The sequence below is a fragment of the Bison bison genome, unplaced genomic scaffold (assembly GCF_000754665.1).
Source record: "Bison bison bison isolate TAMUID 2011002044 unplaced genomic scaffold, Bison_UMD1.0 scf7180017864373, whole genome shotgun sequence".
Taxonomy (NCBI): domain Eukaryota; kingdom Metazoa; phylum Chordata; class Mammalia; order Artiodactyla; family Bovidae; genus Bison; species Bison bison.
In genome coordinates this window covers 4054218-4076898 of record NW_011494945.1, presented here as the reverse complement: position 1 = coordinate 4076898, position 22681 = coordinate 4054218, and the positions used below count along the sequence as shown (strand labels likewise).

Below are 22681 nucleotides of genomic sequence, written 5' to 3'. Positions count from 1 at the left end.
TCACCACTAACTATGAATTACACTCCAACACACAGAATTTTGGTACACAGCCAGGGAGGAAGCAGTTGGCTTGGAAACCAAGTTCTGCTCCTAGCTCTGCTATTTATTTGCTTTGTGATTGGGCAAAGCGAGAGGGTACAGCAACAGTCACATATTAAACAACCCACAGCAGCCAGGCAGGTAAAAGGAATGAATGGAGCATGTGAGACGGGGCTGGGGTGAGTGGAAGAACCCTGCTCCATTCCAAGAGGACAGCTGCAATGCTGCCTGGGCAGGCTGTTGTCAGGACGGAAGGCAGGCTTGGCTAGACCTCCCTGTTTTTTTTTTCCAAGAGAAGCTGGAAATCTCAGTTTTTATATAAAAGTGCTCAATTTTTAAATGTTGGTTTGAATTTTTTAAATGCACCATGTGGTCCAACAAAAGACAAATGAGGGTGTCATCCCTCGTCCATCCCAGAGACTGGCTTGCTATCTTTCTAAGTCACGAGAGCGTTCCCTTGGCTTCTTTTTTTCTGTTAAATAGGAAGCTGTCTGCTATCTGCCCACCATTTGGGGTTTACTTAAGAGCATTTTGTTATCATATAACAAAAAATCCAAGTACATTCAGGTGCGCAAAGCAGGGTAACCCAAACCCTTACTTTTTTAAAACTAGGTTTACACAAAGGCTCACACATGGGGCTTGATGCTTTGTGGAATTATTTGAAATGTATACTTATAAGCCCTGAAGCTCAAATGATAAAGAGTCTGCCTGCAATGCAGGAGACCCAGGTTTGATTCCTGGGTTGGGAAGATACCTTGGCGAAGGAAACGGCAACCCACTCCAGTGTTCTTGCCTGGAAAATCCCATGGATGGAGGAGCCTGGTGGGCTACAGTCCATGGGGTTGCAAAATGTCAGACATAACTGGGCAACTAACAGTCAGTCATATTTACATTCACATGTTAGCTTCTGAAAAATCCAAGAGCTAAATTGTAACAACCTTAGAGGATGAGAGGTGAGTAACTGGAGCAAGTGGTGGGGTAAAATCTTGCTTGGAATGATTTTGACTCTTTTTTTTAACAGATGCTATGTGGAGACAGGTAGTGGGGACAGCCCTCCACAGTGGCTCTGTCATTAAGGGCAGCAGAGATGTAAGGTGGCTACCACAGGAGAACTCGAGGTGAAGATGAAGTTTCACCATTTAAAAATGGGTGAAATTACAAACGTTGTATGTTAATGGAACGAACATGTTAAAGCAAACAGACAAGCAAGCAAAAAACAAACAAAAAAAAACCCAAAAAAACCCCCAAGTACTAAATAAAGAAACTGTGTCAGCAGAATACTAGATAATGTTGGGTACAGTAAACACTTTACTACTAAGAGTTAAGAAACCAGGATCTACTTACACAGGTTTTCCTAAACAAGAAGTCAGAAAAAAAAATCTTTACTACAACACACATTGTCCCACATTTTACACTGTGCCATTTCTGTATTTGTCCTTTTTAGCCTACTTCTAGCAGAGTCTCTCTCTCTCTGCTAAAATACATTAGTTGCCATGGAAACGATGTCATAGTGTGTAAAACCATTTACTGTCCTTGGAAAGGCATTCATGATGAAACTGAACGGCAGCATGTTTTAAAAAGAGATCCAACAGAAAGCAGTCATGTAAGAACACAGATCTCAAAACCGTGATTTCAAAGTACTCCTCCACCACCACCATCACGTGGCCCCATTTTCCCCAAATCAATCAGAAAAGCACCTTTCCTTGCCACATACACCAAGTATACGCCAAACAAAATTCCTGGCCTAATGCTGGAGGAAACAACAGACGCACTAGAATTCACACTTTTCTCCCTGGGTTGGGGCGGGGGCGGGGAGGGATGGGAGACTGAGAATCAGAACGGTTTGTAGGCATCATAACACCTCTGATGGTGGAGAAGGAGGATGTAGTCCTGTTACATTCTGCTGTCCAACTCTGTTATCAGAGATAGAAATAATATTTAGGACGTAGAGATTTAGACTTGCATTCCTTATCCCCATGGATTAGCAAGATACTTCTTCTGTTTTCCTTTCATCGACTCAAATCATATTCACTCCTTCGAGAAAGTGTATTGAGTGGCTCTCATGAACCACCCTGGCAAAGAGAATAGACAGGCAAGGTATGCGGCACCTGGAAACTTAAAATCTACAGGGCCAGCTGGGTGGGTGGATGCATAAGAGGCTCCCTGGGCTACGGTGAAGAGTTCAACTATTCCAGCTCAAGAGGACAATACTGAGGGGTGTTACCCAGCAATGTGTTCTCACAAGGACTTTTTAAAAAGCTCACTCAGCAGTGGGATTGGAAGCTAGCAATATAGGAGGGCAGAGCGGCAGGCTTATCAGAACAGTCTGGCCAAAGGAGGACTGTAGGAAACAGACAGACAAATGTGATCTCTGACTAGGGTGACTTGAGGTGGTTTAGTCGCTCATTCGTGTCCAACTCTTTGCGACCCTATGGACTGTAGCCCACCAGGCTCCTCTGTTCATGGGATTTCCCAGGCAAGAATACTGGAGTGGGTTGCCATATCCTTCTCCAGGGGATCTTCCTGACCCAGGGATTGAACCCAGGTCTCCTGCATTGTAGGTGGTCTCCTGCATTGCAGGCAGACTCTTTACTGACTAAACCACCAGGAAGCCTGGGTGACCTTAGGTCCTGGCTTATCTGTGAAAGCACTAAATTATACCCATTGCCCCTGCAGCCCATCAGATGAAGGTTTGTCCAGATGTTTCATGTGTTTAAACCAAGGACTGTTATTAAGAGTTGCAATAAAAGGCACCAAGATTGGGTTTGGTAACTTCCACTTTGGTGGCGCAGTGGTAAAGAATCCACCTGCCAGGGCAGGAGACCCAAGAGATGCAGGTTCGATCCTTGGGTCAGGAAGATCCCCTGAACTAGGAAATGGCAACTCACTCCAGCATTCTTGCCTGGAAAATCCCATGGACAGAAGAGCCTGGCAGGCTGCAATCCATGGGGTGGCAAAGAATCAAATGTGACTGAGCATGCAGCCTCCACTTTGCTCTTCCAGATTCGGCCATGGTCTTGCCTATTAGTGATGAGACAATTGCATGGGGAAGAGAATTTTCATCCTACCATGTAATTAAGTCGGAATGGTAACCAATGACAATCCATCTGTTTTCCTGTTCTTTTCCAGTCTTGGCTGCATTACTGCAGCCTCTCTTTCAAGGAAAACAGGTAGGATGCTCACCAATAAAATAAAGAGCACTTGGACATGAGCAGCCAGAGCAGCTAACACCTTGCATTCTCCCCTGGCAGACCCCTCCACACACCGGATGCACTGACCAGCTGTGCTAACCCACACTGCGGCCAGAGATGCACAAAACACTGGTCAGAAGCGTCCATGGGAAACAGAAAATTACAGGTTAGGTGTACGTGAAATATTTGCAGGAAACAGACCTTTTCAAAAATGATGTGAATGTGCTCATGACAGTGTTTTTGTCATTTATTGATACTCTATTTTACTTTGCAATATCCCCTTTAGCAACAATGAGCTGAAAAAGAAAAAAAAAACAAATTAAATGAAAAATTACATTTTTGCCTTTTAAAGAAAGTTGATGATGAATGTGAGCTCGCACAAAATGTTCTCTGATATTATCTAGCATGGGAGTCTCACTGATATTATTCACTCTGTAAGTCCGTGTATACTAATACAATATACTGATGCTAAGGAAGCATCAGTAGCTACCGCAAATGTTAACATAACAGTTATTGTAATAAGACTGTGACCAAGGATGACAATTTAACACAGATAGCTATGGAAGGCTCACTGACCGCACTCTAGGAAGCATGACTTTTCCTCTGGATCAAATGACTGCTATACTATGTTGATTCTGCTTATTTCTGAGTTCAGTTTTTTTGGTGCACATTGGAAAAGTGAAGTGATACCTTTAATTTATTGGCTTCATTAGCAGAAGAAAAAAACATACAAATGATTCCAGTTGTAAGTTAGTATTAACAGGTGTTTTAAACAGAAAAATCCATTAATTTCAATTATGGTTTTATTTTTTTCCCCCATCTATTTCCTGGGATCAAAATAAAGCTTGTGAAAGTTCATTCTGTCACAGGTGGAATATCTCATGCTAGTGTGAATACAACTGTTAATTGGTCAAAAGTTTAAAACAAGATGAAGTTGTTTTTGCAGAATACAAATTTTGTGATGCTATAAATAACTGTCCTTACCAAATCAAGAAACCTATGGGCAGAAAGTTATATGATGTGGGTATGGCATACACCTAATTCATAACTGCATTCAACAAGTGGCTATATCCTAACAAGCTGCAGTCGCCACATCTACGGATTCTCTTGCAAACAGAAAAACTGAACTATGAAAGTTTTGTGATCAAGTGTTTTTGTGAATACAAAAAACACTGCGGCATTGTAAGTACACATCTTCTATTTTGCTGCCTGTCACCATCAACTAGGCTTTAGAAATGTCTGAGAAATGATTCTCTAAATCAACCTAAGTGTGTTGTGATGGTATGTGGATGAATGCTGTGAAGTTGGGGTGGGTTCTGTTCCAAAACAGTTGGAAATCTTTGCTCAAAGTAGAGATTGAAGTGCCAAAACATTTCAGATTTTAAAAAGCATTTAACCAAGTGCAGTTACTGAAAACAAGGCTTACAAATAGGAAGACGTTAAAATTTATCCCAACCAGAGCAAAGGAAGGCACTAACCACATTAGAGAATTCAGTGTCCAAGTTTTAATCCTAAAATAGGGTTACAGATGTTTTGGAGCATCTAAACTTGTGGCAATATTTTGATGATGTTCCTGGTTTTAATCAGATACATTTATATTCTGTACTACAACGGAGTGAAATTAGGAATGATCTATAATTTTGTGTCATCTAAATGTGACAAAGCATTTAAAAGTACCAAAGAGGAATTTATTTTCATGAGTTTTGCCTTATAACAAATATTTATTGATGATAAGAATCCTGAGCGGGGATAAAAGACTTGTGAAAATATTTGGGCTAAAATATGTACACATTTCAGTATGGGGGGAAAACGCTATTTTGAGAAAAGCCTCCATTTAGCAGAATTTGCTCTGAGCTTATGTGTATCTGTAGAAAATGCTATTTTCTGTTAAAAATATTATGTATACGTAAATGCCAATTGAAGATAGCAACAGTTTCCAATATTAACTATAAAACACAACTTTAAAGGATACTGCCATGCCCTCCTCCAGGAAATCTTTCTGACACAGGGATCGAGCCCATGTCTCCCACACTGGCAAGCATATTCTTTACCACTGTGCCACCTGCGAAGCCCCATGTACCAAGAATAGTCACTGTCTTATGTTCTTTTTGTTGTTTATATAAACGGTATAAAAAGTTTTTTCTTTTTCCTCTAACATCTGGGACATGTTTTTAATTTTTAAAAATTCTATTTTGAGATTTTGAAGGGAACTATTTCATAGGTCAAAAATATTATGGAAACGGTATCAGTTAATCAACATTTTTTTAAGTTCTATAATTTAAACGATTTTAGTGACTCCTGTCAAACAGTGGTTATAGTTCCCCATCTCTTGCTCCCTTGGCTACGCCTGACAGATGAGGGAAATGTGAGACGTATTTATATGTCACCATAATTTTCGAGTAGGAAAATACATAAGCAGCATCTTAACAGGCAACTTCCCACCTCACTCCACCCCACCAAACACATGCTTTTTAAAGCAAGACTAAAGCTTTCCCTTCCAAAATTACTAGGCATTTCAAGAAACAGCAGGTTTTAAAACATCTTCTTAAATGCAGCATCATCCTCTTATGAATGTCAAAGAGAGATTAAAATGTATCTAAAAAGAGCTAACTGGTCCCCCCCACCTCATTTGAGTGTTCTGATAACTACTTATGAATTATACTTGGAAATGAATCCCTTTATAAACTCATGCTTTATTTAGTACATGAGGATTGAATAAAAATGAAGAGCTTCTCCCATTATAGTCAGTCAGAGAGTGTAATTTCCAGTATTCACCTTGATACCTTTAAGATATGAAGGATCACACCCAGTAAAAATGATCTTCTAGTCTCCAGCATCACAGCCGAGTTCATGAGAGAAAAGCCTGAAATTCTAATACTTTCCACTGACCTGACTCCATGGCAACCGAGGACCCTGAGAAGAAGTGCCACTAGTTAAACCATGGAAAGTCCCAGTCTTCACTAAACTTTGGAATACCCGGTGGACAACTCTGATCGTCCTTGAGAGCACAGATCTTTCCACTTCTTGCCCAGAATGAACCAAGTACAGGTAGACTAAGCCACAATTTACACAAAGGGAAGAGTATACTACAAGAATACACGTAGGCAAATTTGCCACCATCACCATTGTCGCCATCATCACCACCATCATCCTGTTAAAACAGCTCAAATGCAATATGCAAGGTTTGCAATTTATAATCACTACCCAGCTGTGCACATTTTTCATAGCTGATTTCAACTTGATCATGACCACTGCATTTCTGCCTACCATAGGAAAAAAAAAAAAAAAAACACATCTTGCTACTGCAAGACAACTTGCTCTTCAGATTTAAAAATTTCGCTCCTTCAGGGCAATTAGTCAAATTGAGCTCATCTCAGATTGTCTCTCAGGGCTGTGTTCCTTCCCTCTCCCTCCTTCCCCAAGGGGCTGATTACAGACCCCCACATGATGGGGTGAGGACCTGGTCTCCACCCTGCCCTCCAAGCCCTCACTGGCCTCCTTGGGATGTCTCATCCCTTTGTTCTGCGAGCTGGCCTGGTTCTGCTGACGTGATTGGTGGAAATCTGCTGCCCCAATCCCAGCCAGTCCTCAGCAGTGGGACCGACCCAGTTTATTCTGTGCCCTCTTCGTCCTGACCCTGGGATGCCCCCGCCCAGCTCTCACAGCACCTCCACAGCTGTCCAAGGATTGTTGGGATTTCTCCTATGCCATGTATAAGCTTTGGGAAATAGAGGGAAGGGATATCAGCTCAGGGCTGTTTCTGCCTAAATGTGCCCCAGGGCAGGGTCCACTCCATTGTGGCTTCCTTCCAGAGTTCCAGGTAAGGGTGCAGGGTACACATGATCTCTCCCTGCAGATTCTCCTGGAGCAGGGGACATCGAGTCTCCTCCAAACCTCTGCCACCTCCATCCTCCAACCCAGGAAGGCATTTCCTCCTGCTGGCAGCCTCTCTATACAATACACGCCACCTCCTCTGAGACCCGGCTCCTCGGAATCCACAAATCATTTTCTGCTAACAAAGCCTGCCTCTCTTAAACGAAGGCCTGGGCTAACTCTGGTCGCTGAAACAGGCTTCAAGGTCCTGTTTTGGAAGTCAGAAGCCAAACAATGTCTTCTTTGTCTTAGGCCATACTCTGTCCTCCCCCTGAAGTAATGGAATCCTTCGGCTCAATGGGGGAGACTCCCAGGGCAACAAGAATTAAAAGGAAGGGAAAGTAAATTGAATACCAGTTCAAAATATTATCCCCACTAAGCTGGCTGGTCATAATGCAAGGTCTCAGGGGTCCCAGAACACTCATCCAGGATTTGTTAAACGTGCAACGGACTAACATGCCATTTCTCTAGAGACACCATTTATACATAATTTGAAGCAAGGGCAAAAAGGGGACTATGACTTTCATTTTCTTGAATTCTTTATATAAGAATTATTGTCCTTACTGTCTATTCTACTGTTGAATAGATCCATTCAACAGGAAGCCACCTGGTTTGGCATCATTCGGAACTCTCCACCTCCTAGGTTTCTTCTTCCAGGGTGAGAAGGCCCTTGCGTCTCCTCCATACCCACTGTGTTCACCCATCCATAAAACCCTGGACCCTCCCTTGCCTTATCCATCATCCCAGTTCCAGCTGACTCCCCTACCCAGCCATTACCTTCTCTGGGTGCTCAGTCACGTCTAACTCTTTGCAACCCCATGGATTGTAGCTCTCCAGGCTCCTTTGTCCATGAAATTTTCCAGGCAAGAATACTGGAGCAGGTTGCCATTTCCTACTCTAGGGGATCTTCCCGACCCAGAGATCGAACCCATCTCTTCTGCATCACCTCCTTTGGCAGGCAGATTTTTTACCTTGAATACCATCTGGGAAGCCCTTTCAGCTAATTTAACTGACGCTTTCTTTAATCTCTTGGAGCATCCTCCTCATTTGACTATTCAAACCAACTTTCAACTCTAGGTCACCACAGGTCAGATTTTCCATTCCCAAGTGACAAGTACTACTGCTGCTGCTGCTGCTGCTAAGTCGCTTCAGTCGTGTCCGACCCTGTGCGACCCCATAGACAGCAGCCCACCAGGCTCCCCCGTCCCTGGGATTCTCCAGGCAAGGACAAGTACTACTAAGCAGTCATAAAACTGGGCTAAAAGGACCCGTTAAAAACACAAATTCCAAAGGGGCTTCCCTACTTCTCTGCAATACTTTTTAATCTATTAACACATTATTCTATATTTTCCTGTCTGTTTGGTTTTTTCTGTATTCTCCAAGTCTCCTCCCATCTCCAAATCTTCCAACCTTGGATGACGGCTCAGCCTTCAATTTTACTGAAAAGTTTTTCAGGACACTCCATGATTTTGAACTTCCTTCACTGTTAGCTTCACCCATCTTACAGCAATAGTTTAAAATCACACACATAAAGTACTGTGCCTATTTTTTTGTAGGCATTCAAACTTGCAATACCTTTCTTATCTTTCTTTCTCCTCCCAGGTTACTGCTAATAGCTGTCCCTTTGAGGGCTATGGTGGGTTGAATGGTGGCCTCCAAAATATGTCCACCTGAAACCTGGAAACGTGACCTTATATGGGAAAAGGGTCTTTGAGATGTAATTAAGGTAAGGATCTCTAGATGAGATCATCCTGGATTAGGGTGGAACCTAAACCAGTGACAAGTGTCCTATTTACAAGAGAAGGCCACATAAAGACACAGAGAGGAGAAGGTATGTGAAGATGAGGGTAAAAAGTGTACTAATGGGTCTACAAGCCAAAGAAAGTCAAAGGTTGCTGGCAGCCACCGGAAGCTAGGAAAGAGGCATGGGACTCAGAGTCTTCCTCGGAGTCTCCATAAAGAACCAATCCTGCTGACACCTTCATTTCAAGACCTCTGGCTCCCAGAACTGTGAAAGGAAACGTTCTACTGTTTTAAACCACCCGGTACATGGTCATTTGTTACAGCAGCCAGAGGAAATTAATACAAGGGCTCCTTCTCTGCTTAATGGTCCTCTAGTGGATCATTTCTGCATGTTCTGGCTCAGGGGAGCACAAGCAAGGTTCCTCCCACGGTGACCATTCTGTATCTCAAGCACATGGGCGCCTTGCTGTGGGGGTGGAGGCTGGGGTCTTTCACCCCTGGAAATGACCTCTGTCACAGGCAGGGATGTGAGATCAAGCGAGGGCGCTGGGCCTCTCCTTGGGCCACTCTAAATGGGGGACTCTTAATACTTTGCTACACTGGACTCTTCTCCCTGTGGTATAGGCGGGCTGAGGTACAATCAGAGACTGTTTGGGGCTGCAGTTTTCCAAGCACCAATCCTCCCTGCATTGCACTCAGGTGTGAACTGACCAGGGGGGCGTCCCTGGTGGTGATTGCTGTTGTTCAGTTACTCAGTCATGTTCGACTCTTTGCGACCCCATGGACTGAAGCATGCCAGGCTTCCCTGCCCTTCACCATCTCCTGAAGCTTATTCAAACTTATGTCCATTAAATCAGTGATGCCATCCAACCATCCTGTCCTTTGTCATCCCCTTCTCCTCCTGCCTTCAATCTTTCCCAGTATCAGGATCTTTTCTAATGAGTTGGCTCTTCGCAAAGTACTGGAGCTTCAGCTTTAGCATTAGTCCTTCCAAGGAATATTTAGGATTGGTTTCCTTTAGGACTGGCTGGTTTGATCCCCTTGAAGTCCAAGGGACTCTCAAGAGTCTTCTCCAGCACCACAGTTCTCTGGTGGCTCAGCAGTAAAGAATCCACCTGCAACGCAGGAGACACAGAAGACGCAGGTTTGATCCCTGGGTTGGGAGGGATTGACAACCCACTCCAGTATTCTTGCCTGGAGAATCCCATGGACAGAGAAGCCTGGTGGGCTACAGTCCATGGGGTTGCAAAGAGTTGGACACAACCGAAGCAACTGAGCACACACACATGCATAAACTGACCCAAATCTCCCAGGAGCTACTGACACCCACAGAGGTATGTGGTTCTTCTCCTGACACTGTAGTCCTTATAGGTTCTTAAATCACACCTCATCAGCCTTCACTGAGCAGTTCTTACCCTCATAGAGAACTACCTCCACCTCTCAGCAGTTTGAAATCAAGAATCTGTTGAAATAATAACCATAAAACACTGAGAATGATATGGTCAACCACACTTCTATGAAAAGAAGGGTGTAGCATGGCATACTATCTGTGCTTTGGCCCTAACCTGCTAACAGAATTAGAAGCTGGGATCATTGCATCTTCACCCAAGGGGGTAAAACAAAAGATGGATCCTAAAACATTACGTGCAACCAAAATCTGGATTCTAACACAGGACTCTGAGGATCTATAGATGCACTGGATGTGATGTGTTATCTGCAAGAAGAAAATTTACTCAAGATGCATCTCATTCCAGTAGTACTGAGAACAGCCGTAGGACCTACCAGACTTGAAGCATAGAATCAAAATCAACAAGCACTTAATAAATGCACAGTTCCGTGTAGTGTTTCATGGCACAAAGCAAATTAAATGAGGTGTGCTTTCAGCCTTCTAGAAGCTTGCTACTGAAAATAGACAATATTGACATTGACATGTACCAGAGTGACTAAACAGGAACAAACTGGATAAATACATGAAGTGGTGACATTACAGGCTCGCCAAGGGGAAAGTGCATTTTGTTAGTGGTGTGTGATCTCCGACATTTAAGGTGGTAGTTGTGGCAGTGGGGAGGCGGGCAGGAAAAGCTCTGAAATCATAGACAGTGCATAGTGAAGGAAGCAAAAACAGTCCACTACCGCTTTCCAAAGACCATAAGGGCATTTCAAACGACAGTGAAGCATGCGGTCCGCCCCTTCCCCTCTTTGCCACAGCAGTGGTCCGTCGCCACAGAATGTGTTTTTAAGGCTCTCCCTCGGATACATTAAACCTGGCATCCAGGTGAGGGCTAGGCAGGGGAAGCCATTAATGAAGAATCACAGAGAGCTTTTCACAGGCAGCTGAGAAGACGCTTAATGCGGGGCTGACAAACATCGCCTGTTGTGCTGTTGTGTCTTATGTCACAGAAATGACTCAAGCAATCGCTCCCCACAACCGTGGAAAACATTTTGTAAGGCTTATTGTCAATCACTCTTTTGAAGGATATACAGAAGCTGTGGTTGGGATACAGTGTTAAATCATTACTCTGGAGGACCTAAAGTCTAAGATGGAACCCTCCTTCCCCGCTAAAGAGATTCTTCAGCTATGCCAAGTGAACAAAATGAATGCATGCAGAGATGGCACCCGCGTAGCCATTGCTGGGTTTCATGCAGCCCCACAGGCTTTCAGGCCCAGCCCTGTAGTCCATTCTGCCACTCTTGCCTCCTCCATCACTCACTGTCATATTTTTCCAGTTTCCTCCAGATTTTGAAACATTCTGCATTTTTCCCTGGTCTTGGATGTCATTAGGCACTGTTGGTAACATCCTTTTTTTTTTTTTTTTTTAGTGAAAATCCTGTTGATGAAAACCTGATGACAGAGGGCAAGGAAGTAACTGTTTTCCTGACCACCCTAAATTTTTAACAAAAAGCTAAAGATTATGGACAAAAGAGCTTTAAGCACACACCACTGTCAGAAGACAATGGTGGTTCCTAAAACAGTATAGCACAGTCCCAAACCTAAGTCACACGGGTCTATAGAGAGTGAACCTAATGCCATCAGAGACTACAGAAGCTCAATATCCAAGAAGATGCCAGCAGATGGCCAGGAAACTAGCTACAGATTCCAGTGCCCTGCCCCCAGAATCTATCTGAATAGACACCTGCTGAGCATCTACACTATGAATGACAGTGAGCTACGAGCTACAGGGAGACCAAAAAATCCCATCATATGAGGCCATGGTCTGTTGAGAAGATGGGACCCACATATACAGATTTCCGGGAGACCTGGATTCTGCTGCTGCTGCTGCTGCTAAGTCGTTTCAATCGTGTCCGACTCTGTGTGACCCCATAGACGGCAGCCCACCAGGCTCCCCCGTCCCTGGGATTCTCCAGGCAAGAACACTGGAGTGGGTTGCCATTTCCTTCTCCAATGCATGAAAGTGAAAAGTGAAAGTGAAGTCGCTCAGTCATGTCCGACTTGTAGCGACTCCACGGACTGCGGCCTACCAGGCTCCTCCATCCATGGGATTTTCCAGGCAAGAGTATTGGAGTGGGGTGCCATTGCTTTCTGCAGAGCTGGATTCTAGTCTAAACTAAAGGAGGAACTGGATGTACTGACCATGGGCAAGTCACAAAAATTCTCTGCTCCTTGGATTCCTCACATCAGGAACACATCCTCAACTAGAAAGCATAGGATGAAGCAGCTGGGATCATTATTTGCAAACAACAGGAGAGTGAAGGACATATCAAGAGAATATCGATCAGGCAAAGGTGCACACAAAATAAAGCCAGAGAACTGGCGTTTTCAAGCAGGAAACGGTGATAAAAGATACAGAAAGAGTGTGACAATTCAGGCCCTGTATCAGAAAATGATGAGGGGCTGTTTATACTTTTAGGAGGTCAGACAATAAACTAGACAAAAAGGTGAACCCCTCCAAACTCTGAGAGCAAACAAGAGAAACCTTTAAGATAAATTAGTATTTTTCAAATATCCTTACGTGCATGTGCAACATATCACACGATTTCTGGAATAAAATTGAAACTGAAATAAAAATCAAATTTTACACGTGACAACATTTAAAATTGTTATTGCTTCCAAACAGATACTACAATGTGTGGCAATGAAGGAACTCATTGGTGTTTATTTGCCTTTTCAGTAGAATTTAAATTGGGCAGAATTTCACAGAAATATGGATTCAGTAACTTTTTCTGAGGATTAGAAGAAGAAAAGGTTGGGAAAAGCGCCCTGGGCTTTGTTGTGGGAAAGGCGATCTGACTCATTTTTAATTTTCCATTAAAGCCCTACTTTTCAGTATAAAGCAGATGGAATCCTTATACAACTCCATGAAAAGCCTACTATTTTTGGGTACCTCAAAGATGGAAGCTCTGAAGAAAATGAAAGTGTTTGCATCAGATGAAATCCCACCAGCACATTCAAAAGGAGCAGGTACTTAGAAATCTTAAAAAACACAAGGTAAGAGCTCTTTCTGTGGCGGATTTCTGATCCCCAGCCTCCCCTGGGCTCACTTCCCTCTGCCTCTGATGGATGATTTTCTACCCCTTCAGCAGCCAGCTCCCACCACTGTGGCTCAGAGTCATTCTGCTTCGTTCCTCATCTTTCAGAAGCCACCTCCCTGATGGGTTCCATCCTCAGGGCAATTCTCACATATAGAAAAGATGTCAGGGTTAACCCTGCTCACCTCATACCTACTGAGTCAGAACCGGGCCTGGGACTACGCATTCTCTAAGATCCTCAGAGAACAGTCATGTAACCAAGGCCCCAAAGCCCTTTCCTTATCATGAGTTAAGCCCTGGGTTGACGTTTCCTGTTTGTCTCCCTGCCAGGGTGGATGGAAGAAAGAAGAAGGCCTATCTTTACTGTGTATGAGCTGTCAAGTACTGGGCTAGGAGGTGGTGGGTGCTGCCTCTAGCCTCACAGTTTGTAATCTCGTTGGAGAGATGGAACAATTTAGCATTTAAGAACATTGGTTCTGGATCAGACTGACTGCCTGGCTTCAGAGCCCAGCTCTGCTTACTAGTTGTGTGATCCTGACCAAATCACCACACCTCCAGGCCTCAGTTTCCCTATCTGTTAAATGGGAATAATAACAGTACATCATGAAATCGTGCTAGGTGTTGAGTTGGCAAGTCAACCACGAATAAAACACAGTCTGACTTCCAAAGAGCTCCCAAGTCAGGAATAAAGGCCAGTATCTTCCTACTGTCCAACCCAGCTGACCCACTCTGCTTTATAAGTCAGGCTGTGACAAGGGTGATGACGAGGTGGTAACCAAGTGCCACAGAGCCCCAAAATAGGACCAACAGGGGCTTCCCAGAAGGTAAGTCTTCATGAAGTCATCAGAAGAAGCGGGGCTTCCTTGAGGGCAAAGGTACTTCTCCTGTCCCCCAAAACCTAACACAGAAGTAACTGCAAGGCAAAAGCAACAAGGTTTGAAAGTACACAGGGAACAAGGAACAGTTTTGGATCAGGTGTGAGTTTAGGAGCCAGACAGACCTGGCTTCTCTAGTAATTAGCTGTGTGACAATGGGCATATTACTTTTCTGAGCCTCAATCTTCCCATTTGACCAATCGGGGTAACACCTGCCTCGTCTAGTTGTGATGACTAAGTAAATTACTGTATGTAAAGCATTTTAGGCCTCCGGGATTCAATAATAAAGGCAGGTATGATTATCATTCTGGTGTATTTAGGGAGGGGTGAGTGGTGGTGGGGTGCTGTGTGCTTTTTTATACTATCACAGAGATAGGAATACAGATCAGAAAAACACAGTTCTCAGAAAAGGCCTTCTGAATTGAAATTAGCAATGGGCTAAAACTTTCCCACATCTTATTTTTCCCTCCCTCAAACTTACAGTCAATGGGTGCTCAATACACATTTGCTCAAACCAATGGGTGCTGCCTGAGGACACGGGGTGGGGGGTGGGGACAAGGCAGAACAGGTAATGACGACCTCTGCACCCGAGAGCTCCTGAATCTGTTTCACGCCCTAAGCGAGGCACGACGCGGGTCATTCAGGAAGCAGGCCAAGACGGATGGGAAAACACTCTCATCCAAATATTACAACTCAGAGTCTTGCAAACGCTGTTAAAGTTTCATGAGTCAGTAAGCATTATCTTTTCTTCCCATGTTTTTATTAGACCATAAATCCATTCAATTTATACCCTTCCAGGATTACTGTGTTCTAATCAAGTCCAGAGTGCCACTTATTTGGAAGCTGTCTGAACTCCATGTCACCCAAGTCCATTTGGATAATACTGTTCAGGCTTCTCATGTGTTTTAGTAGCTAAAAATTAGATCTGCTCAACTAGAATCACTGGAAAAAAATTATATTTCTCTAAATAACCCAAATCACCCTTTTTTCATAGGAACCAAGTGCATGAAATTCATAACTTGCGGGGTTTTTTCCTACTCTGGAGTTTATTCTACCTTCAGAAAGTCATGGTGACTTCTACAGTCAAACTCAAGGGACACACCCGCACATTGTAGATAGGGTAAAATTCTGGTTAAAAACAAAGACATTCTTTTATAGGGCTAACTTCAAAGCACTTTTATGTTTTCTATTCTCAACAATAGAAAGGCTTTGCGTTTCTTAAGAAGACTTACTAAAAATGCCGTTTTCCCATCATACTATTTCAACTAATTTCCTATGTTTTCCAATAGTTCTTGACTCAGAACTGACAATCACTCAAATCTTTCTAAAATGTTCAAAATCTCCTTTTCTGTACACAATACATTTTCATCCCTTCCCTAAGGGATATGTGAGTTATGTGTATGTATAGATACACATGTGTGTATGTATAGATGTATAGATATATACATCTAGATATGTATTAACAGCAGTATACACATTGCTTTTCTATATGTGGGATACTTTACTTAGTGCTTTACATGGATCAACTCATTGACTCCTCCCAACAAGCCTCTGAAGTAGGAACTCATTCTAAAGGTGAAGATGGGGAGGCACAAAAAGATTAGGTAACTGGGCCCAGCTGGAAGGGGTTGCACCAGGCCCACACCCCTCACCCGGGCTGAAAGGGTTGAAACCTGGCTTTATGTGATGACTTTGCCATCTTGGACAAGTTAGTCAGCCACTCTGGGTTCTCATTTTCCCTCACAAGTGAAATGGATCAGCTGGACTACATGATCTCTAAGTCCCTTATGGTTCTATGCTCTCTGGGTTTTGCTACATGTTTCTACCTTGGTCTGGGGAGCAGCAGAGTTTTTGATTTCTATGGTCACACTGCTCTGGCTGGATACAACACCCAACTGCATTTTTCATTCTTAATCCTGCTTAACGTCCGGGGCATAGCCCTCCCCTGCTGTGGATCAGGGTGCCCTCCCCTGCTGTGGATCAGGGCCCCCTCCCTCCTCAGCCAGCCCAATCCTCTGGCTGCACCTCTCTCATTCGGGGCCTGGGCACCTCTGCTCCCCCGGTCCATTCAACACTCTTCCTCACTGATACTGTCCATATCCACAGCTCCCAGTATTTTGTAATATGCTAACAGATTTATATCTGATTTATACCTTATACCTCAATCCAGACCCATCTATTCAACTGCCTACAAGATACCTTGACCTGAAAGTTCAAAGTGTCCATGATAAAAGTCATCATTAAAACACTCGCTCCCTGTTCTTACTGCACTGCTTGTTTGCAGGTCTTTCTTCACCTACTCTCAAGGACCCCCCTTCTGCCTCCCCGCAGCCTCACAAGATACTGTCTCACCCTCTCTTATTCTGTCTCTCTTGTTCCATCCCCAATTCTGTGCAGCACTCCATCTATGGCTCATCTGAGTTTCCATAACTACCTTAGCTATATAGATGTTGACCACCTCTGGTCAACAGCCCACACTGTGGCCAAACAGATCTTCATAAAACAAATCAGACCAAAGCGGCATCTCTACTTGCAACTCTTAAACAGCATTTCTAGACAAAGTACTTTTAAGAACGTTCTCAATTTTCCCACCAGTCTCATCTTCTCCCTCTACCACCCCTGCTCACCCTAAATTACTTACAGTTACCTAAAAAGTCAGGCTTCCCTGATAGCTCAGTTGGTAAAGAATCCGCCTGCAATGCAGGAGACCCCAGTTCGATTCCTAGGTTGGGAAGACACTGTGGAGAAGGGATAGGCTACCCACTCCAGTATTCTTGGGCTTACCTGGTGGCTCAGCTGGTAAAGAATCTGCCTGCAATGTGGGAGACCAGGGTTCAATCCCTGGGTTAGGAAGATCCTCTGGAGAAGGGAAAGGCTACCCATTCCAGTATTCTGGCCTGGAGAATTCCTTGGGATTGCAAAGAGTCGGACATGACTGACTTTCACTTTCACTTTCCTAAAGTCTGTGCATCTGCATCCTCGGCTTCTCCTTCCAGGCCAATGGCCTTCACACAGCACTCAAATGGCCAGTTCCTCCTCTGGCTTTCTCTGCCTGGCCACCCCAATTTCCTACCTCCCTGTGGAGTTCATGCTACCTTGTAGACCCAGAATCATGGCAGTTATCACTGTGGTCAGAGCCTTCCTCAGGCAGTTCCTTAGGCAGGATTACAACTCTCTGTCCCTGAGACATCTAGTTCAATGTCTGGCAAATGGTAGATACAATGAATGAATGTTGCTTAATGAGTAAATATGTAGGACGATTCACAAACTCTTACAGACCTATCTGTGGGCCACAGAAGGATCCCTCCTAAAATAGAGAGTTATACTGAGTAAAAGTAGTTCCAGAATCAACATGCTTTGCTTTCCCATTTTTAGATTTTTTTTTTTAATTTCATAGGTTAGCACAAGGGTCTAAAATGGAAAGAATGGCAATAGAAATTGACATTTTATTTTTTATTTAAACATAAAGTTATGTTTCCCAACAACCAAAAGAATCCAATTCTAAAGTATTTATGCCACCCTCCATTATGGCATGTAACACATTTTAATCAATATCATCATTGTGTCCATATGTATTATCTTGCATACTGCCTCGTGATCTTGCATACTGCCTTGTGGCTAAGAGCAAAGGCTTTGAGACCAAACTAACTGGACCTGAATCCTGACTCTACTGCTTACCAGCCGTGTATGATCTTGAGTCAGTTATTTAACGTCCTTTGTTTCACTTTCCATATGTAAAATGGAGATTGTAAGCAAAACTACCTCACATAAAAACAACCCTGAAGTATAGTTAGGCTTCCAGGTGGCTCAGTGATAAAGAATCTGCCTGCCAATGCAGGAGACACAGGTTCACTCCCTGGTTTGGGAAGATCCCCTGGAGTAGGAAATAGAAAACTGCTCCAGTATTCTTGCCTGGAAAATCTCATGGACAGAGGAGCCTGGCAGGCTACGGTCCAGGGGGTTGCAAGACAGTTGGACACAACTTAGCGACTAAACAACAACAGCAATAGTTGATTTATGATACTATATTAGTTTCAGCTGTTCATACCATTATTAAGATTAGAGCTTAAACAGTGTTTGGCATATAGTAAATGCTCAATAAAACTAGCTATTATGTATTATTTTTATCTCCTCTAGCAGACTAAGCTCCTAAACAGCAAGGACAGCAGAAGTATTCATTTTCATAATCCTATCTTCCAGTGCCTTGCACACAATAAGATATTGGGCTAATGTCTACAGAACTGATGAATATAATGAACTGTTTATAGCATACACACAGGGGCAAAAAAAAAAAAAAACTGGAGAAGGAAATGGCAACCCACTCCAGTATTCTTGCTTGGGAAATTCCATGGAGAGAGGAGCCTGGCGGGCTAGTCCGTGGGGTACAAAAGAGTTGGACACGATTTAGTGACTAAACCACAACATAGCAAAAGTATGTGCATTACTAAGTCTGATGACTAGTACAGACAGAATTGCTCCTGGGGAGGCCTGTGGAGAACAGGGGTTATCCAAAATACTAGTGATTCACCTGGCTCTGGGAGCTCACTTAATCCCATGGAAGATGCAGGGCTCACAGTCACCCACCCACTAAAGACATCTGCGGGTTGGAGGGGACCCTGTCAGGACTGAAGAGCTGGGCAGGTGAGGCTCCCTTCCCATGAACATGGCCTGGGGAAAAAACTTTCTCCTCTAGAGTCTCTTTCATTTCCTCTTCCAATTAGAGAAGGTAGGACTGTGATTTCTAAAGACTCTCCTGGCCATTCGGGAAGTCTAAAATCAGCAGATAACCATCTAGGCCAACAAAGGTGGTACTGGAGAGCCACATCAAAGTCAGTACCGTAGCCATCAGATCACTGTATTACAAGGAATAACTGGGTGGGAAGTGGCTACTAGAATCGACAAAAAAACCAAGGTTTTTGGAAACACGTTTAAAATGTAAAGGTCTGAACTTGTAAAATCAAAAATCTGGCATATAGCAAAAGAATGAAGGCAATAATGGGTAAAGGCTCTAGGTTTCCATTTAATTCTCATTAACCTACAGAGTCCTTGAAGGACTTTGCCTTGTTGAGCAGCACCGCATAGCAAAAGTGTGTGTGTGTGCTCTGACTTTTTGCGACCCATGGACTATAGCCCACCAGGCTCCTCTGTTCGAGGAATTTTCCTGGCAAGAATACTGGAGTGGGTTGCCATTTCCTTCTCCAGGGGATCTTCCCAACCCAGGGCTTGAACCCAGGTTCAATCTCTTATGTCTTCTGCAATGGCAGGCAGATTCTTTCCCACTTGCACCACCTGAGTTGTGACATAGAGCAAAGTTGCTGGCCCCAAACACATATCTTCTTGACTTTGTTTCTGGTCATATGATAACTATTTCCCAGGATCCCTTGCAGTTTAATGTGGCCATTTAACTAGCCCTCAAGTAAAGTATGTAAGCATAAGTGATGGGTGTCATTTCCAGGCCAGGGCAATTAAAAAGTGGGTGCATCCCCTCTACTCTCTCTTTTGTACTTCTGCCAGCTGAAAGCAGATTACAATGGAGTGCCAAGGCATGGTGGAATTTGGAGCCCAGAATCACTGCATGGAGGAAAGTCACCCACTGATCAGAAATACCCATTTTGAACTATTACATGAGGAATAATAAACATCTATTACTTTTGAGTCATTATATTTTTGCAGGCCTACTTGTTATAGCTGCTAATATTAGCCTAATTAAGCCAGGTGCTTAGCACATACCAAAGACCTAACACATTTGTTGCAACAAGACCAGGTTCCTTCTTTCAGTGTGTTGATCAACTAATGATGGAAATAGACACGTGCCAACCATAATGTCAGCTGCTGAAGTATGAAAACAAAATTGGAGGCATGGTGATTTGCTTGAAGGGGAAAGGAGGAGAAAGCATCCCAGAGTAGAAGACTTTTGAGCTGGGCCCTAGGTTTAACAGAACCCAAGCAAATCAGATGGGGTTAGGAGATTTCAGACCCAGGAGAAAGCAGAGAATAAAAGTACAGAAAGCAGAATATGCATTTGTTCACATTCAACCTCATCACTCTCTTGAACTCAGTCAACAGAGTGTGAGCTTATTGTGCACTTTCTTTCCTGGGTTTGGCCAAACAAACAACACTTTGTTTTGTTTTGTTTTTAACACTACCCTCATTAACCCTTTTGCTTTTTTTTTTAATATAAAATGTTCCAAGATGAATGTCCTTAGAAAGTGCAGGAGTAAATGTTTAATGAACCATAACAATTCTTCTCTAATAAAATTCTTGAAGAACTTGAGACAGTTCTATTATAATAGTCAAAGAGCCATGCTCTTAGGAATCAATGGGTTCGACCTAAGTTTTGACATTATTGATTAAGCACGTAACAGTCACTGGCTTACAGAATGGAACATTAAGCCCCCAGACTTATATTTACATTTCCTTTTCAAGAGGAACATCAAGCAGATGGTTTAAGAGATCAGGCAAAAGACTCTCCACATCTTTCGCTCATAGCTAAGTGCCTCCAACACCTGAGACAGTTAACAAAACCACTTCCTCCAAAAATCTGTGAGTCCCTTCGTCTGAAAGCACAGGACCCGAGGGACAGAGGGGCAGGGACTTGGAAGAAAGAGCACAAAGGGTGGAAAGTACGGCAGTGGCTTGGCGGTGAGAGGAAGGAAGTGGGCGTCTGAAGGCTACCCTGAAGCAGGGAAGAGAGACACAGTCCCCAGTGGTCTTCCAAATCCCGACTTACTGCTGTGTTAGCAATGTCCACAGGAGCTTATTTAAATACAAGGGTGAAACAACCATCACTGGGTGGACAAGACTTCATTTCAAATGACTTCAGTCTTCCTTAGACTTGAGAGAAGCAAGTTAGGCTGCCTCACTCCTATAAAACATCAATATAACCCTCTTTTGGAAACAAAATTCTCCCTCTCCCACACCCATGTATCCTACCCCCTACCATGAAAGGGAGTTAAAACTGGGCAAGGGAGGGTGCTACCCTGAGAGTAAAGCAACTCTTCAGACAGCTGAAATCAATTCCCCCTTCAATCTAAGAAGTACTGCAGCCGCCAGTCAACACTACCGGTCCATGAATACAGCAAAACGCCAGCACCTGCCACCCTGCATCTGGGGCCTTTTATTTTTTGGTAAATGTGGCAGGAAAGACTCTCAGAGAGAAGATCAACTGCTTTATCTGAGCAAAAGGGAAGCCCCAGGGAAGAGAAACAAGAAGCATCGCGCCCATCCTTGGGCACTTTGTGCGTCTCCTCTCTGTGCACTGAAAGGGCTCTTTGTGTCACACACACACATACACACACACACACACAGCGAGTCTGTGTGATTTATTGGTGGGAGGAGGGGCAAGAAGGGTGATTTTATTATCCCTCTTCTCACTCAGTCCCAGCAAATCTCCGCCGGGGCCCAAGCTTGGTGGCCTCTTTCTGGCTCAGTCCCCTCCGCCTGTGGCCGCAGAGATAAGAGAGGGGAGGCGACCAAACAAAAACAGTCATCGATCTAGGGAAGTAGAGAGGAAATCCAGCGAGCTGAGAAGGAAGGAGAAAGGAGCCTGAGGGAGCTGGAGGGGTGGAGGGGTCAGAGGAAGAGGAGCTAAGGCTCCAGCACGGGGGACTGGGGAAGGGTGGGTGGTGGCACAGGAAGAGTGGAGGGGAGGATGGGGGAAGTGCAAGGGAGGTGCCAGAAATAAGCTGGAGGATGCGATGGGAAAGGCGACGGCCACAGGAGGAGGAGGCCGAGAGGTGGAGGAGTGGGGCAGGGGTGGAGTGGGGTGGGGAGGGAAGCAGCACGGGGCATCAATTATTAAGTGATTACATCATCCCTGACATTAAAACAACACACACAGCCCGGGTCCCCGCGGGGGGCCCCGAAAAGAGGGCGGAGGCGGAGTCTGGGCCAGCCTAGCCATCCCCCAAGCCAATTCCTATTCACACCCTGAGGAATTGGACCCCCCAACCCTGCGCTACCTCGGGGCTGCAGCCCGCAGAAGTGTCCTCCGGAGCGACCACAGGAAGACTCCAAGCGAGGCCAACTCCCCGGCAGCCCCGCGGGGAGCCCCAGAGGCGGCGATGGCCCAGAGACTGCAGCGCCGGGCCCCGCGGCGGGGGCGGCGCTGCGCTGGGCGCCCGCGGCCCGCATCTCCGCAGCATCCCCGCGGCCCCGCGGCGCATCCCCGGCCGCTTACCTGCGCTGCGCTCAGGCTCCGGAGCCCATTCACATGGTCCACTCCCCGCCTCCTCCGGCGCGGCCGAAGCGGCTCCGGTGGTTGCTCGGCGGGCCCGGGAGTCGGTGGGCCTTCTGAGAGTGCCCAGGGGGCGGCGCCGGGTGTCCCCGGCCCGGCGACCGGATCCCTCCCAGGCGCGGGCGGCGGCTTTGTGTGCGCCTGGGGAGCCCTCGGTGCGCGGGGTGAAGCGCCGCGCGCCGGGGCGGTGATGGACGCGCGGCTCCGAGGGCAGCCTCTCCTCTACTCCCACGGCC

At 44.9% G+C, this 22681-nt stretch overlaps 1 protein-coding gene across 4 annotated transcripts in view; it reads right to left on the bottom strand.

The window, feature by feature from the left end:
* Positions 1-22675, bottom strand: part of FYN (FYN proto-oncogene, Src family tyrosine kinase) — a 214065-nt gene extending 191390 nt beyond the window's left edge. For all 4 annotated transcript variants that reach the window (XM_010856592.1, XM_010856594.1, XM_010856595.1 and 1 more), the window contains exon 1: positions 22389-22675. The gene's annotated coding sequence lies outside the window, so the exon portion shown is untranslated. The remainder of the gene's footprint in view (positions 1-22388) is intronic.
* Positions 22676-22681: the final 6 nt, after the last annotated feature.